The sequence below is a fragment of the Tenrec ecaudatus genome, chromosome 7 (assembly GCF_050624435.1).
Source record: "Tenrec ecaudatus isolate mTenEca1 chromosome 7, mTenEca1.hap1, whole genome shotgun sequence".
In the NCBI taxonomy this organism is placed as follows: domain Eukaryota; kingdom Metazoa; phylum Chordata; class Mammalia; order Afrosoricida; family Tenrecidae; genus Tenrec; species Tenrec ecaudatus.
This window is the reverse complement of record NC_134536.1, coordinates 145270258-145287575: the sequence shown is the minus strand read 5'-3', so window position 1 is coordinate 145287575 and position 17318 is coordinate 145270258.

Here is a 17318-nt window from a genome sequence, read left to right as displayed (position 1 = left end):
CATTTCTATAATTAGCGACATGGCCACACAGCCTTTGGACCCCATTATGGCCTCATGCTTATGGTCTCCTTCATCTAAATCATTTCTCCTACTTTTGTCTTTCTTCATTAATTGAATATCTGAGATACATATGGAAGGGGCATTATCTCTACAATAAGAGAAAGGGATGAGGTGGTGGTGGTATGGAGTGGGGTGGCACACCATCTCAGAGAATGAGAACAGCTGTTTCAATGGTTCCCACTGCAGTGTGGAAACTGCAGGTACACTAAAAGAGGACAGCAATGACAGCATTAAGGTCTTAGAGCTTAAGGACTCCCTCCCTCCTTAGGCCTCTCTTTCAACTATAAAATGTAGCTCTAAAATGCAGAGCTTCTCGGACACAGCTTGGAGGAAGCCTGTGGATCCAGGAAAGCCCCAATCTCAGCAGAACCAATTTGGCAATCCACAGGTCTGATTTTTGACCAGTCAGCTCACTTGGTCTAGCTCACTTGGTCTAGATCACTCAATTATGTTCACATAAACTACAACAAACAGGTTCACACTGTCACCACATTTTCTATATAAGAAAACTGGAACAGAAATAAGCTGCCAAATTACTTGGCTTCTTATAAAAGAAATAGCCAAGTGAATGTTAGGGAAAACAACAGCTCCCGCTATGTGGCACAGGGAGCCCTGGTGGCATAGTGGTTTTCACTTGGGCTGCTACCCACATAGTTCAAAACCACCACCCGCTCTGAGAGAGAAACGTTAGGGCTTTCTACCCCTGTAAAGAGTTGCAGTCTCAGAAACTCACAGGGGCTGCTCTACCCTGTCCAATAGGGTTGCTGAAAGTCAGGGTTGCTGTGAGTCACAAAAGGTGCAATGGCAGTGAGTTTTCAGTTTGATTATTAAGCAAAATTATCAAATTCTGAAACTATTGTTTCTCAATCTATCCTCCATCAAGATCTACCTAAACACTTTTAAAAAATTAAGTCATTTTATCGGGGGCTCTTACACCACTTATAACAATGCATACATCAATTGTATCAAGCACATTTGTACCTACGGTACCATCATCATTTTCTTTATACTTGACCCCTTGGTATCAGCTCCTTTTCCCCCCTTCTCTCCCACTCTCCCACCCTCATGAAACCTTGATAAATTATACTTTCATATTTTACAATGTCCAAGGTCTCACTTCACCAATGTTTCTGTTGCTTGTCCCCCTGGGGTGTGAGTGTTAATACATCAATCATTGCTATCAGTTCCCTCTATCTCATCCCTACCCTCATGTTATCACTACTTCCATTACTGTTCCTGAAGGGTTTATCTGTCCTGGATTCTGTGTGTTGAGAGTTCTTATCTGTACCAGTGTACATGCTCTGGTCTAGCCGGCTTTGTAAGGTAGAGCTGAGGTCATGATAGTTGGAGGGAGTGAGCGGGAGAGGAAGCATTGAAGAACTAGACAAATGGTATGTACTGTGGTATGAGTTGGGGTGCCAGCCCCCCACCAGTAATCTTGGGTTCAATAAGCACAATTGTATGGTTGAGATATATAAATATTATATTAAAGTCACCGGGAGCATGAGCGATAGAAGAGACATTACAATAATGCAGTCAGACACAATTCATGGTAGCATGCTCACCTCCTGGATGGCCATGATCTTACCAGCCAGGTCCACGCTCAGTGTGGACGAAGGGAGGTGGGATGGAGACCAGGCAGGAGGCTCAAGGACTGGGCTGGAGGCTGGAGCCCCAGCACAAGGCGGGCTTCCCCAGACAAATGGCGCACAACGTGGGACAATATGAGTTATATCCCATATAACAATTATATGGCCCCATTGGTATGTAGAGTGAATTTGAAAATTGTGTGAAGTGAGGATCCGGTGTGGGGATCGACAGAGAAGTAGTGGAAATAGTGAATTAGAATTTTAAAGAGGATAATGGGAGCAAGGTAAAAGTAAACCTGAAACTTATGGTACCATGCTCTCTACTTACTGAAAAGACAAGGTGTAAAAGTAACGAAGAAAAAGATACAATGTTTTCTAAAAGTAGTAAAAAGGTATAATTCATGGTTCTCAGAGGAAGGAACTTTTGATTTAGAGACCTGGGAGGAGGTCATTGTCAACTTAAAGGAAGCACAGAGATGGGGAGAGTATCCCTATGGAGAAGTGGTCTCTGTGGGTACAAGTTAAGATGGTTTTAAAACTTTTGCAGGAGGAATTGAATAAGGATGAACAGTCTAGTGAGAAGTCTTGTGTCTATTCAAATCTAGCAAAGCAAGCTAAAGTGTCTGTGAATAAGCATGATTTAGGTTATGAAACTTTAGGAAAAACTGAAAAGGCAGGGATTGGTTTGTTATCTAAAGCCTCCAATTCTAGAACAGAACCTCATTGCCAAAGCCTGTATGCTCTCGCGTGACTGCAGACTCCGAAGGTTTAAAGGTGATACAGTACTAGAGGCAGTGGATTGCAAGATCCAAAGCATGGCTATTAAACAATCCCAGGAAGCTCCCTTGCTTTCAAAGGTAGAGAAAGCCAAGAAGCAGAACAGGCAACGTCTAAGATGCCCAAATTTAAATCAGATGAGAAGCAGTGAGAACGGGTTTCAGGCAGATGAGAAGATTTTAGGCAGAGCTAAAAGAATGAGCCTGAGTCAGAAGGGGACATAGTAAAAGCAACTGCTCTCCTGCTGGAATTTAGTGTAAGAAAGGCCAGAGATTGTAAAACAATCAAGCAAGCCAGCCCTGAAGGTAGAGAGATTAGCTCCAAAGAAATGCAAACTAGGAGAGCTAGCACAGAAGGTGAAGTTCAGGAAGTGGAACTCCAAGATATCCAGATTGAAAAGAGTAGCTCAGAGAATAGACGTAAAGAAGCAAAGTATAGGAAAGCACCTTTACTCTCCAGAGTAGGAAGAGGGATTGCAGAAGAAGATTTAGAATGCAAGATGTCTTATCCTGTTAGAACCAAAAGGAATTCACAGTGCCTTTGCCTTTTAAGTTGCTAAAAGATCTCAAGCAGGCAATCAATGACTACGGCCCAGACTCACATTTTGTAATTAGCATGATAAGGGCTCTAGCAGAGTCTGACAGCTGGACCCCTACAGATTGGAAAGCTTTAGTGAGAATTTGTCTTTACTCTTCAGAATGCTTGTGATATCAAATGCTATGGAAGGAAGCAGCCCTTGCAAGAGCTGGGAAGAATGCTGAGGATGGGATAGATATAGGAATTCATCAATTGCTAGGGGATGCAAATTATATTACAGTTGAGTCTCAACTACAGTTTACTGAACAGACAATAGGACAGATACATGAGGTTTGCTTAAGGGCCTGGGAAAAGATAATTCCATCAGAAGAGAGAACGCTGCGTTACAGGGCTATAAGCCAACAGAATATGATGAGCGTTACGCTGACTTTGTGTCCCGACTGGAAGATGCTATTTCCAAATGTGTGAAGAATGTTCAGGCAGTAAGAGACCTAGTGCACAAACTATCTTATGATTTCTCTAATAAGCACTGTAAAAATGCCTTGCATCCCTACAGCGAACAGGGCACTTTGCTGGGTTATTTTAGGATATGCAGGAATGTAGAGGCAGAGGAATACAAGGCAGACCTCATGGCAGCTTCATTGGCAAACTATATCAGACCTGGAAGAAAGTGCTTTAGTTGTGGGAAGACAAGTCATCTTCAAAAGAGTGTAGGCAGAGCAGGCTGCGGCCAATGTCAGAGCATGGGCCAGGACCATGGAGATCGGGTTTAAACGAACCTGAACTCTGCCTCCATTGTAGGAAGGGAACTCATTGGGCGAGCCAATGTCGTTCAAAAATCAACAGTGAAGGGTCGCCATTAGCAAAGACTTCCCGGCGGGAAAATAGTGGAAGAAGCTTGATGCAGAGCCCTCATAGCAGAGCGTGGTAGGCAAGGTGTCTGCCTACTGGAGCAAAGAAGATCTTTGAGAGAAATCGCCTTTATCTAGCAGCCTCACAGCAGGAGAACAGACCTAGCCAAAGAGGCAAAAACCTAGTCTCTGTTCTCACTGCAGTTGGTTTGAATAACCAAGAGATGGCTCAGAAGCCTTCACAGGAGCTTGATCCTCAAAAGCAGGGACCTCTTATTGAAAGATTAATACAGTTTCTATCAGGAAGATTTAACCTTAGTACTCAAGAAATTAAAATTGATACTGGAGTTGATAAGAGTTGTAAGAAAAAGCCCAAAACTGTGATTGAATCAGAAACGAAGAGCAGTAATTGGGGTCCACTACCTAAAAGAACTATAGGAAGTTTATTAAGAAAGTAAAAAAAAAAAAAAAAGAAAGTCCAACATAAATTCTCAAGGTGTTGCTGGAGTTATTGGTCAGGATTGTGAAGAAGAAATTAAGGCAGTAATGAGTTCTGATATACCATGGTTTGTAAAAATGTAGGATCGCTTAAGCCAATTTTCCCTTCTTTGCATTTCTAGAGTAAAAATTTATACCTATCAGGAAAGAGTACTTGAGAAGTTTGACCACCCTATAAATCAAGCAGTCTTCTGGACTGCTGTTGTGGAGAAACAGCGCCCCCACATGGAATTAGAAATGGAAGGAAAAAGGTTTGTTAACTGTGGATGCCGGGTCATTTCCTTAGGGCATTCAGGGGGGCCTAAGGCCCTCCCATTAACTTCCCCTAAAGCCAGCATAGAGGGAATGAGTGAAGTTAACCAAGACAGAATATTGCAAGGTAAAATCATACAGTGTGAGAAGCCTGAAAGGCAAAACGGCTCAATTGAGCCTATAACCTTATTGGTAAGCCTGGAGAAAAAATGTCTGCTTGGTAAGTTACTTCAAGATCAGCTGAACAAATTTATTAAGAATTTTTTCAGTCTTTCAAAGTATGATAAGAAGTTCTCCCAATTAGTTAGCTCTCTTAATTCTCTGAGGGATGGGAGCCGGTATTTACATAACAATGAAGGTTATCTAACTAGTACTTTTACTGGTTCAAGATCTAGCAATGCTTTACTATTTAAATTGTTAAAACAGAAGGAGAAGAGGAATCTTATGTGTGACAAAGTTCATTTACTCATTTTTTTAAATTTAATTTTATTTTTTTTTAATGAATTTTTTTTTAATTTTAACAATTTATTGGGGCTCATACAATTCTTTTCACCGTTCATATATATACATACATCAATTGTATAAAGCACATCTGTACAGTCTTTGCCCTAATCATTTTTTTTCTCTTTTCTTCTTTTACATTTTATTAGGGACTCATACAACTCTTACCACAATCCATACGTATACATACATCAATTGTATAAAGCACATCCATAAAGTCCCTACATTACTGCAGACTGCTTTGCTGAAAGATCAAGATTTTGAATTTGTCAATGCTATAATGTGATTGGAATGTAACTGATTTCTGTATAACCACTTATCCTTATAATAAGACATTGCATGATTGGAATTTGATTAGGAAACATTTGCAAGGGTTTAAGGGAAACATTTCATTAGATATTGATCAGCTTAAAAAGGATATTTTCTATACATTCAAAGACAAGCTTGAGGCTTCTCCTGGCTCTGATGTGATTAAGCAATTGATGAGTAGCATGGAAGGGTTGGACCCGCGAGCTTGGGGGCAAAGTACTTCACATAGCTTAAGTTCCACTCTGACTGTGTTTTTTATCATAATTGTGATGCTTGCAGTCTCATGTCACTTCTATAGGAAGCTAATAGATATGAAAAGAGACCATGTTGCCTCCGTGACACTATTGAATCTTAAACATAATGCAGAGAGGGGAAATGTGGGATACTAGCACCAAGGGAAATAATACTGGGACTTATTCCCTGACTGGTACAGAGGGAATCTGGGAGACTAATGTTCCATGGCTGAAAGACCACCACTCTGTTAGTTGGAGATATACTCCAAGTTCATGTTCCTGCGGTAATCTATCATTTCCACAGATTCTCCCTTAAAGCTGTGCTGCCTTAAAGTGAGCGCATGGCTGATACATTCTCCCTATAGAAGCAGACATTCCTATTTGGCTCTATTTCTTCCCACCGCAGTATCCAATCTCTCTCATACCTTCCTCCAATAACAGATGGGAATAAGGGGACTTTACCCCCAGTGGCTGGATTCTAAATGTTTCTATCAAGCCTGAATTTTTGGCTATATTAATTGGATCATGAAGTTTTGCCTTTACAGCTTTAAATGTATAGAAAATGATTTAAAAACACGTCAGTCACGCCCACCACAGGTTTCCCGCTCCTAAAACTCACTTCCGTGCAAAAAGACACCTGAGTGGCAGGCGGGTTGGGCCGCCCGCGTAGACTCCATGGCGCCAACGCAGCTCTCCGCTGAGGCGCCCTCAGGAGGCGCCCGAACGCGCCCCGCCCCGCCCCCCCCCCCCCCCTGTTGGGGACGTCCGGCGGAGCCTCAGCAAGGCATCCCGAGGGCGGCCAGGCTCGGGCTCGTTCTTCGAGCCGGCAGGAAGCGCAGCACCGGCGCCGGAGCCTCCGGCCGGGATCTCCAAGAGCTAGCCGCCGCGACCCCCCGCCCTCGGCCGCCCTCAGCCGCGCCGCATCCGGGTCCGCTGCCGCTCTCACCTGCGCGGCGCCCCGCCCCGCGCAGTGCGCTCCGGATCCGTGTGCCGTCAGTAGCCCCAGCCGCCGCGACCGCCCCGCGCGGTCACCTCCCGCCTGCCCGGCGCCGCACTGCGCCCGCCCGCCGCCCGCCGCCCACGGCCAGGGCCCGTTCAGCCGCCCCCGCCGCCCGGACCGGCGGAGCACGTGCGCCCGCGCCTCCCAGCGAGCTGCACGGCCGGCCGGGGCCTCCAGCTGCCTTTCTGGAGCCTCTCCTGGAGGGTCCTGAGGGACCGCAGAGCCCCCGGACCCCTGCCTTCTGGAGCGGCCCGCAGCCGCCTCGCGGGGACCCCTCTGCCTCGGCGTTCCCTCGCAGCCCTTCGCCCCACTTGTGCCCCGCGGCGCCGCAGACCCCAGAACCCCCTTCCTGAGCGTAGGAGTGCGGGGATGTTGCCCCGCACCGTCGATGGCCGTTGAAAGGCTGAAGTTCCCACTTCCAAGTTCAAGAATATTCTGTGTGTTCATTTTTGTGATAACAGCTAACACTTGGCTGCAGTTTCATCGGTTAACCAATTCTTTTCGTATTCTGCTCGCCTGTTCGCTTTTGTCTCAACCAGGAAATGTCACGCCCCTCATTCTTGGATCACAGTTGATTTTTTTATTGATTATAAACCCTAATGTCGACTTACTGTAAAGCACCTGTACGAGGAAGCTTCAAAAATTCATGGGAAATTATCTTCTCTTTTCATTCCTTTCTCCCACGATCTTTCCGAAGCTCCCGCGTGTTGTGATGCCAGTGTACAATTAGTAAAGCCACTCTGGCAAATAATTCAGTAGTCTGGGATATAATTTAGAACTATATGCTATGCAAAGCAAAGGTGGCAAAACAATCCAGTGGTAAAGGAATACTTTGGTTAATGAGTGGTTGAATTGGCTGAATTTACAAGAAATCAAAGGAAGGAGCATACTACATTCAAAAATAAACTCCAGGAGGATTAGAGCGATAAAATATTCAAAGCATTAAAAACTTAGAGGGATTTATTTTCGAGGGTAGCAATTTAGCTTTAGTGAGGTGGAAACTTTAAGCAAGACACGAAGGTTCATGTCTTTAAAGGAAAGATAAAGCTATTTGACTATATACAGATGTTTTTACCTTTTAGCATGGTATCACAATGACAAGAAAAGTGTTTTAAAAGAACAATTGGCTATGCAAAACGCATGGCAATCTAACATAAAGTTTCTATAAATTATTTTTCCAGACAAATTGCTCGGTTCTATATGTTTTTAATACAGGCAATGCATACACACAGACAACTAACAGAAGAGAGGTTCATAAGCATGATTCATAAACATTGAAAAGATGCCTAATGTCATTGAAAGCCCTGGAAACATAAAGGGTTGAGATATAAATATTAAAGTCATTGGGAGCATGAGAGATAGAAGAGATATTACAATAATGCAGTCACACACATATCATGGTAGCATTGCTCACCTCAGCCCCACTTGGTGGTCCACATGGAGAGAGGGGGAAGGGAAGGAGGACAAGGGGAATTGGAAACGGGAGGGTAAAGACATACATCACAGGAAGGACTTGGACTATGTTATACAGCGGTGAGAAGGGGTGGTCTAGGGGCATACATGCAATAGGAAGAGGAGGGATTGGGGGTATACAGGTGACAAAATGGGCGGATCCTACATTTAGAATGGCAGCTTAACTTTGACCTGTTTTCTGGATCTCCATATGAACCATTATCAGTAGGGTGTGAACTCCACCTACTGGAACCAAGCTAATGGTTCCAAGTTTTAGAGAAAAGCAATCCATTGTCTCCACCAGCAGGGAGCAGAGACTGCAGTCTGGCAGCATTGCCTTGAGGGACCTTGCAAGCATCTGGCCCACACACATTATCCCTCTAGTAGGAATCAACCCAGTTAACTTACATTGGGGCTTTTAATCTCCAGACTATATATTTTTATTGGAGTAGAAAGCCTCATCTTTCTTCCCTGGAGCTGGCTGGTGGTTTTGAAGAGTGAAACCTTGTGGTTAACCGCCCAACCCATAACCTTCTATGGCACTAGAGCTCCATGACTCTGAACTAGCAACGTAAAATGCTTTGCCCTCAGGCAGAGTTTGTTTGCTTCCACCCACTCCTCTGGCCAGCCTGGTGAGGAGTAGTCTAGCCCTCAAGAACTTGCCTGAGTATGCCCTTGATGGGAATTGGGGTACTGAGGTTGCACGTTCATGCCCTGACCAAGATGGTTGGAGGGCCCTGAACCAGTCCTGTAAACTTTTCTAGTCTGCAATAATGTATTTACTCCAATCATGGTCCCTTTCCCATTTCTGTAGTCACATTTCCAACTGTGATGGTCTGATCTGCTGGGAACTTGACTTTTAAAGGGGCTTCCTTTGTTTTCCATGTGACCGAGCTGTTGTGAATCCTTCAGTCCCCATTATGGCCTCATGCTTACGGTCTCCCTCAACCAGATGATTTGTTTTTTCTGGACTTTGTCCCATTCAAGATTTAACAAGGGGGTCTCTGTAAATTATATTTGAACTTCGAGTCTTCTCCCTGATCTAAAACAATGCACACAAAAATATATACCAATTCGATCATTTCTACATGTACAATTTGCTAACATTCATTATATTTCTGAAATTATGTAGCCATTCTCACTGTCCTTTTCCAATTCCAAATTTCCATCACACACATAAGCTCACTGCCCCTTAAACTTTTCACCTAACCTTCCAAGTTCCTGTGTCAATCTGATCACAGACAGATTATTCTTTAAAAGAGCACAATGTCTAAAGCAGATCTTCTTCACTGATTCAGCTTTTGGTTGGCTTTAAAAAGACTTTACAAAAATCAAATCTGCTGCTATCAAGTTAATGCTGACTCATAGTGAATACCCCCTATGGGCTTCTGAGACTGTAACTGTTTACAGGAGTAGAAAGGCCCACCTTTCTCCTGCAGAGCGGCTGGTAGTTTCAAACTGCTGAGCTTGTGGATCGCAGCCCAACATGAGTGCCCAGCAAAGAGCACCCAGAGAAACTGAGCCCCACATCCTTAAGCCACATGAGCCATGGAGTCGGGCAGAGTTGAGATGCAGTCCTCCCCAAAGCCTTCAGAAACAACAAGAAGCCTTCAGAGACATCAAGAAGGATCACTAACTCTTTTGGTAGCCAAAAGAACGATCAGCCCCATAGTCAAGAGGCAGGACAAGTATCAGTGGCTCTGGCCAGACTGGAGGGGCTCACTCAAGGCCATTCCAGGCCAGGGCCAGGTACCTGTGTCTGGCTTCGAGTACTCCAGGCACAGAATCTCTGACTCATGGGCCTCCACCTTCAGCATTTCACTCAGGAACTGCAATTCGTAGACCCTGCAAAATGAGAAGAGAGGAGAGCCCGTTCAGTGCCAGGCAGCGGGGGGAAAGAATCATTACCCACCCCCTTCCACCTTTTCCTCTCCATCAAGAGCTGTTTTACTTTACCTTTTGGGTTGAACCTTTAGAAAAATGAGTCAAGATATGTCACATTCAACTCTCTCACCTGGTCTCCCTTCGTATTAATGTTTTATGCACTACAGTACACAGTGATAAGGACCACGGAGGTCACACTGGAACAACATTATTAGACTTTATTTAAATGTCACCAGCGGGGGTTGCTCTGAGTTGGAATCAACCCAATGCCAATGAGTTTGTTTGTTTATCCCACGAATGGACTTCTTCTGCTCCAGGATCCTAGGAGCCCCCATGGCACATGGGTGTCATCTGTCCCAGTCTAGAATGGCTTTCAGTCTTTGCTTGTCTTTCCTACCCTGACACCTGGGAGAGTGTGATAAGTTACTCTGGCAGGTGTACCTCAAATGAAGGTTGCCTGATGTTTCCTCATGACTATCCTAAGTTCCTTATACATTTGGGTCAAGAATACCAGACACAATGCTAGGAGGAGGCTGCATGGAGAAACAGAACTAAAAGAAACTTTCCATCAACGTTGGTTGTTGTTGTTCAACATTTTATTGGGAGTTCTTAAGAGTCATAACATTTTCTGGGAACATTTTGAAACCTCTCAGTGTACCCTCTCACCAGATTCATGCTGCTGCCACGGGATGTTAACCTTAATGACTTGGCTAAGGGTGGGTTTTGCCGTTTCTTCATTGTCAAGTTAGTATCTTTCCCTTGGAGATAATAAATTTTGTCCCCAACCCTTTTCAGCTAAACCCTCCTGAACCTCTGTCCTTGGGGGCCTAAAGTTCCCCCATCCTGTCCCCTGGAGGCAACGGCTTATCCCATAGCAAGCAAGTCATAATGATTAGCTCTTGTCTTTAACAAGTAAAGGAATATACATTAACCAAGCACCTAGTAAGTACTAGGCATTCTAAATCTCCCACTTACATTGTCTCCTGTTCGTAAAAATCAAATGCATCAGGTATGTCATTTCACAATTGCAGAAACTAAGGTTTGGTCAAGTTCAGGAACATGTCCAAAGAGGCCAAGCTAAGACTGCACAGGGGCATACTGAAAAACGTCTGAGATGAGTCAGCACTAAAATCCCCTCCCATCCTCAGAGCCAATTAACAGATACGAAGGGACCCAGGGGCACAGCTTGGGGATCAAGGGTGCTGGAGGAAACAAATTCCACACTTGAGGAACCCCAGCTCCTAATGGTAGGCCAGGAAACACGGTCAGTCTCAGCAGACCTGGCCCACGTACCTCTACACTCCAGACGCAGGAGGAATGATAGAGAGCTGAATACACCTTGCCCACTTTCTTGGGGTCCTTCACATCCCAGACATAAGTACCATGGTCATTGTACACACAAGACAGCCACTGATTTGCAGGATCAAAGGTCAAGGTGATGGTGTCCCGATACTTCGCATTGGCCACTCCAGCGAAAAGGCGACTGAGGAAAGAGGGGGTCAGGGTGTCCAGGGCAGACAGGGCAAACTGGTGAGTTAGCGCTAATGCAAAGGGGCACTAAAGGGAGGAGCAGCAGGTTGGCCAGCAGTCACTGGAGAAAGAACGCAGCGGCTGGCCTGGCATTCCTTGCCATGGGGCTCTGCAAAAGAACACAAGCTATTTCATAGCCCCCAACATCAGGCGGGGACAGTGTGTGGCCGTGATGCAGCCAAGCAGATGTCAGGCCCTTCTAGACTCACGTCAGAGGAAAAGGAAGGGCACTGTGCAAACCAGTCATGGTCATATATCATTTCCTGCCATTTGCAGATTTAGCCCACTCCTTCCCTGAATGAGAAATTAATATACCCAACTGCAGAACTGCCCCGCTTCCTGACAGCACTGAAACCAGAGCAAAACTTCACTTCCTGCAATCACCCAACCCAAGGCCCGAGGCTACAATAAGACCCTCCTACCTTAGCTGCTACCCAGGACCACCCTGAGGGAGAAAGGCCTGCTCCGTCAGGTTTCCAGCCTCTCTCAGAAACCCTAAGGAACTGCCCGTCTGTCCTAGCTGTGGTGTTTACAGGACAATGCATTACCACACTGCAGACTCAGATTACCACGGTTGCCCACAGTGAGCAACAAATGCTAAAAGACCCACCTGTGCTTGACTGCAAGGGTCTTCCCAGAGGTCTATGTGTGCCCTCCTCTCCTTGCAGCATGCCAGGGACGGCCTGGCACAGAGTGGGGCTCTGACAGGACTCAGGGGCCCACCCACACCGCTCACCTGGCCCCTGTGATGCTGGCAATGTCTGTGCCCAGGGCATGGGGCCGGGGCAGCATGCTGAGGAAGTGCAGGTTGAAGGGGTTGAAAAGGCACACGGTGCCGTCAGCACAGCCGCAGAAGATGTAGTCCTGGCTCACCGAGATGCAGTGGGCCACTGTGGTCTGTGAGCACAGAAGCCACAGTCAGCAAGGGCGTCTGTCCACTCCTTCACCGGACACCTCAACAGCCATGAGCCAAGAGGCAAGGACAAGCGCAAGGCAGGCCAGCTGCCCTGGGCAGAGCCCCTCAATGCCCCTCCCTCTAACAGCAGCTGGCCAGAGGGCCCACAGCCCCGTGCAATTAGGGGGAAGGAGTCAGCAAGCCTTATAAGGCACCTGAGGTTTGGGCAAAGACACACCCAGAAAAGGCCGGCCCAGAGAAAGGCAGCAGAGGCAGCGGACAGGGCCAGCACACTTACTGTGATGCTGTCTGTGTGCTGAGCAGAAGAGGAAAGCAGAGGAAGAGGCAGAGACAGAGAGGGCGAGCAAGCAGAGAGGTTCCCAAACACATTCCTCCGCCTGGGGCCTCCCCCAGCGTGCATGCAGACTCAGGTGCCCTGGAGCCCGGAGGTGACAGACGGGAGGGTGCCGACAAAGCATTCACTTACACTCAGCTCCACCCACTTGTCCAACAGTCTCCGGGTCACTGAACTCGCACAGCTGCCCAGAGGATGTGATACAGAAGGTGCTGTCAGTCTTCTTCCCGCGGCCACAGTCTACATCAGTGAACAGGTTGTTCCGCAGGTTCCCCCAGCAGCCCGGAGCGGCCCAGCAGGGGTACAGTGGCATTCACCTGTGGAGACCCACCACAGGTGCCACCCACACACCCTGCAGGCTACCCCCTGGAAAGCAGGCCCTGGGGAGGGAGGGAGAAGGCTTCCCTTGCATATTGACATAGCACCTGGCCCAGCTGAGACTTCCAAGGGGCTTTTGAGCATGCAGAAGTGGGCGCAGGTGGAACATATCTGGGCAGACCCCACCCTAGTGGCTACTTGCTGCCTCACCTTTGAGGTCTTGCTGTCATCGAAGTACCAGAACTTGATGTGCCGGTTGCCTGCAGTGACAAAGTAGCTGCAGTCCTCAGAGAAGGATACTGCTGTCACCTGACTGGATACCTTGTTGGAAGCCACTACAATGTTTTTCTGGAGAGAAAGTCAAGGGAAATCAAGGCTCTGCTTCTAGGAGCTGAGGGAAAAGAAACTTACACACTGAAGGTTAGACAAGCTGTGAACTTGACCTCTCCTTCTGCCCCTTCTTCAGCATCCTAGATACCCAGTTGCTCCTTTCTGCTCAGAGTTCTCTAGAAAGGGACTGAGGCCAGCAGGCGGAAGTAAAGGCCACCGGTCAGCAGTTTCTTGGCTCCCCTCCCGGCCCCGCCTGTCCTGAGGCCAGCAGCCCACTCACCTTCCAGGCCCAGACATTGACGATCATGTCATGCTGGTAGCCCACTGAGACAATGTACTTGGCACTGGATGAGAAGGCCACACATGCCATGCCATACTTATGCTCCTGAAGCTCCGCCACCAGGCTGCGCTCCGACACGTCCCATACCCGCACAGCAGGCATGTGTCCACTCTGCAGGGACCGAAGACCCCGAAGTAAAGGCCAGAGGCTATCAAAAGAGATAGTGTCTGGGGTCTTAAAGGCTTGAAGGTGAGCAAACGGCCATCTGGCTCAGAAGCAAAAAAGCCCACATGGAATAAGCACACCAGCCTGTGCGATCACAAGGTGCCAAAGGGACCAGGTATAAGGCATTATGCACAATATATATATACCATATATATATGGTATAAGGCATTATGTGTGGTCCCGTGGTGCTGACCCACACGGCGTCACCGTGAGTTGGAATGGACTCCTTAGAAACGGGTTTAGTAAGCAGCACAAAGAGGAAACTCCTTGGTGAACTGGAGGACACGGTAGCTGAAACCATGGGCTCCAACATACTACCCCTGAGGCTGGCAAAGGACTGGGCAGTGCTGCCTTGTGTTGCAAAGAAGGTCCCTGTGATGTCAGAATGACTGGACAGCACTAACAACAACAAAGGATGTCAGGCCCCTTCACTTCCCCAGACCACAGACCAGGTTCAAAGACCCGCATGCGAGTATAGTTTCACAGTTAGACGTGTTTAGAAAAAATAATGTTTGCAAAAGTAAAATCTTGGTTTACATTTTACAGAGCATGCACAATTAGTAGAACTCTTAAGGTCCACCGGAACCTGTTTAGGGCCCCCTCCACTTGCTCACCACCGATAAGTCGATTCTGACTCATATTGATCCTACAGGAGAGGTTAAAATTTCCCCTGTGGGTATTTCTGAAACTGTAGCTCCTTATGGGAATAGAAAGCCTCCTCTTTCTCTGCAGCTGGTGGGTTCAAACTGCCAACCTTGTCTTTAGCAGCTCAGGACTGACTTGTATCTCTATGAAACCAAAATCTACCTCACTGCCAGGGAGGTGATGCTGACTCATAGTGACCCTATGAGGCAGAGTAGATCTGTCCCTGTGAGTTTCTGAGACTGTAACTCTTTATAGGAGTAGACAGACTCTTCTTCCCACGGAGTGGCTGGTGGTTTCAAAGTGCTGACTTTGGTGTTAGCAGCCCAACATGCAAACACTATGCCACCAAAGCTACTTTTGTACCCCTATAAGTAGATAAATATTTCTCTTATATCTGTGTTTCAACCAAAGGCATGGCTATAAAGGAAAAAAGGCCATGAGTGTCAAGAATGATTTGAAAATGTGGAGTTCTTTTGGGAAAGGATATATATATACTTGTGTAAATAAATAGAATTCTGACGGCAAGAGTGGTCAGGAGTTGGACTGTTAATCTCAAGGTCAGCAGTTTGAATGACCAACCGCTCCTCTGGAGAAAGAGGAGATTTTCTACTCCTCTAAAGAATCACAGTCTCAGAAACCCACGGGGGCCATTTTACTCAGTCCCATGGGCCTGTGAGTTGGAATGGACTTGATGGCAGTGAGGGCATGTAAATATGCAAACACCCACCTCGGACTTAGGATTTGACCTGCTCCCTCAGCCCCGTGAGCATCTGCAGCCATGGACTTGGCCTTCTGTGAAGAACCCATTAGTGCACCACCACAAAGAGAATGAGTTTCCTCTGTGTCAGTCCATTACCCTGCCAACGTTCAGGATGGAGCCAACACCCTTGGTCTCCCAGAGAAATTGGCTCAACATACCCCTGATGTGGTTGCATGACATAGGACACTCATGCAATGCACTGCATGTGCTCTATTTAATGCACTATCACCAACAAGTCTACATGGGTGGTAACTCTGAAAACCTTGCCCAAACAGCTGGCTTCACCAAAGTATATGGAGTCATGTGGAGTCGTCGACCAGTTCGACTCTGCACTGGCTGTACGTTGGCATTGCCAAGGGGGCTTTCTCACTGACCGTGACCTGAATCCTGTTTCCACTAAGTCTTGCTTCATTGGTCTGGGATGGCGCCAGGCCAATGGGAGGCTTGAAAGCTCCTAAGGGATTCCAAAGTATGACCAAGGGTGAACACTACTGCTTTTGGCCATCACATCCGGGAAGGCCCTTGGGACTTTGCCACTCAAAGTATGATAGGTCAAGGAACCAGCAACATCAGCATTAGCTTCTCCCATGCTAATGCCATCGAGTTGATGCTGACTCATAGTGACCCTACAGGACAGGGTAGAACTGCCCTTGTGGGTTTCCCAGACTGTCACTCTTGCCCGGAGTCTACAGCCTCATATTTCTCCCAAGGAGTGGCTGGTGGTTTAGGACTACTGTCCTTGTGGTTAACAGCCCAAGAGTACCAGGGCCTCTAGAACTGCTGGATCCTAGACCCCCCACCCTGAACCCACAAAATCAGAATCTGCCCCCCAGCCCGATTTCCAGGAACCTGGGTAAGTGCATGCATGTGAAAGTTTAAGAAATACTTCCTTAGAAACCATTACTTTCCAGAACAAACTCCTCCTGCCAGAGGTGCATAAATGGAAGCCCATTAGGCCATGCTCGCCTAGAAGCAATTTGAGGTCTCAGTGCTCCTATATCCTGGCTGTCATCCAGATTTCCTTATTCTCACCTGGACTGTTGTCACTGCAGCAGGTATTGGTGAGTCCTCAGCACGAACAGCCCCAAATTAGGTCTAGAGACACAGCTCCCATTTCAGAGTAGTACAATCCACAGTTTACTGTAGAGTTTCTGGCTTTTACTGGCTTGGGGTAGGGTCTAGTGGGAAACGCATCTTAGCAAGAGCCATTATGTATTCTGGATGTGCACAATGAGTTTGTCTTGAGGCATATTTATGTCTGATGTTGTTATGTATTCTCTTTCTATCCCATGCAACGTTATTTTTTTTGAAAATTTATATTTGCTTTTAATTAGCCAGACATATAAGTGATTTATAGCTAGGTCTGATCGATTGGAATCAGATGACCACGCCTGGATTAACCATGGGTCCTGGTGACCATTAGGCACTTCTTTCCATAGTCCAAGAGCCCGTTAGTTAACCTAGATAGTCAAAGTGCCTGCTAGGTAACCTAAATAGTCCAAGTGCCCGCTAGGGAACCTACATAGTCCAAGTGCCCGCTAGGTAACCTAGATAGTCCAATTGCCCGTTAGCTAACCTAGATAGTCGAAGTGTCCGCTAGTTAACCTACATAGTCCAAGTGCCCGCTAGGTAACCTATATAGTCCAAATGCCCGCTAGGGACCCTAATAGTCCAAGTGCCCGCTAGTTAACCTAGATAGTCCAAGAGCTCGCTAGTTAACCTACATAGTCCAAATGCCCGCTAGGTAACCTAGACAGTTCAAGTGACCACTAGGTTACCTACATAGTCCAAGTGCCCGATAGGGAATCTACATAGTCCAAGTACCCGCTAGGAAACGTACATAGTCCAAGTGCCTGCTAGGTAACCTAGATAGTCCAAGTGCCCGCTAGTTAACCTACATAGTCCAAGTGCCTGCTAGGTAACCTAGATAGTCCAAGTGGCCAATAGTAAACCTATATAGTCCAAGTTCCCCCTAGGTAACCTAGATAGTCCCAAGGCCCGCTAGGTAACCTACATTGTCCTAGTGCCCCTTAGTTA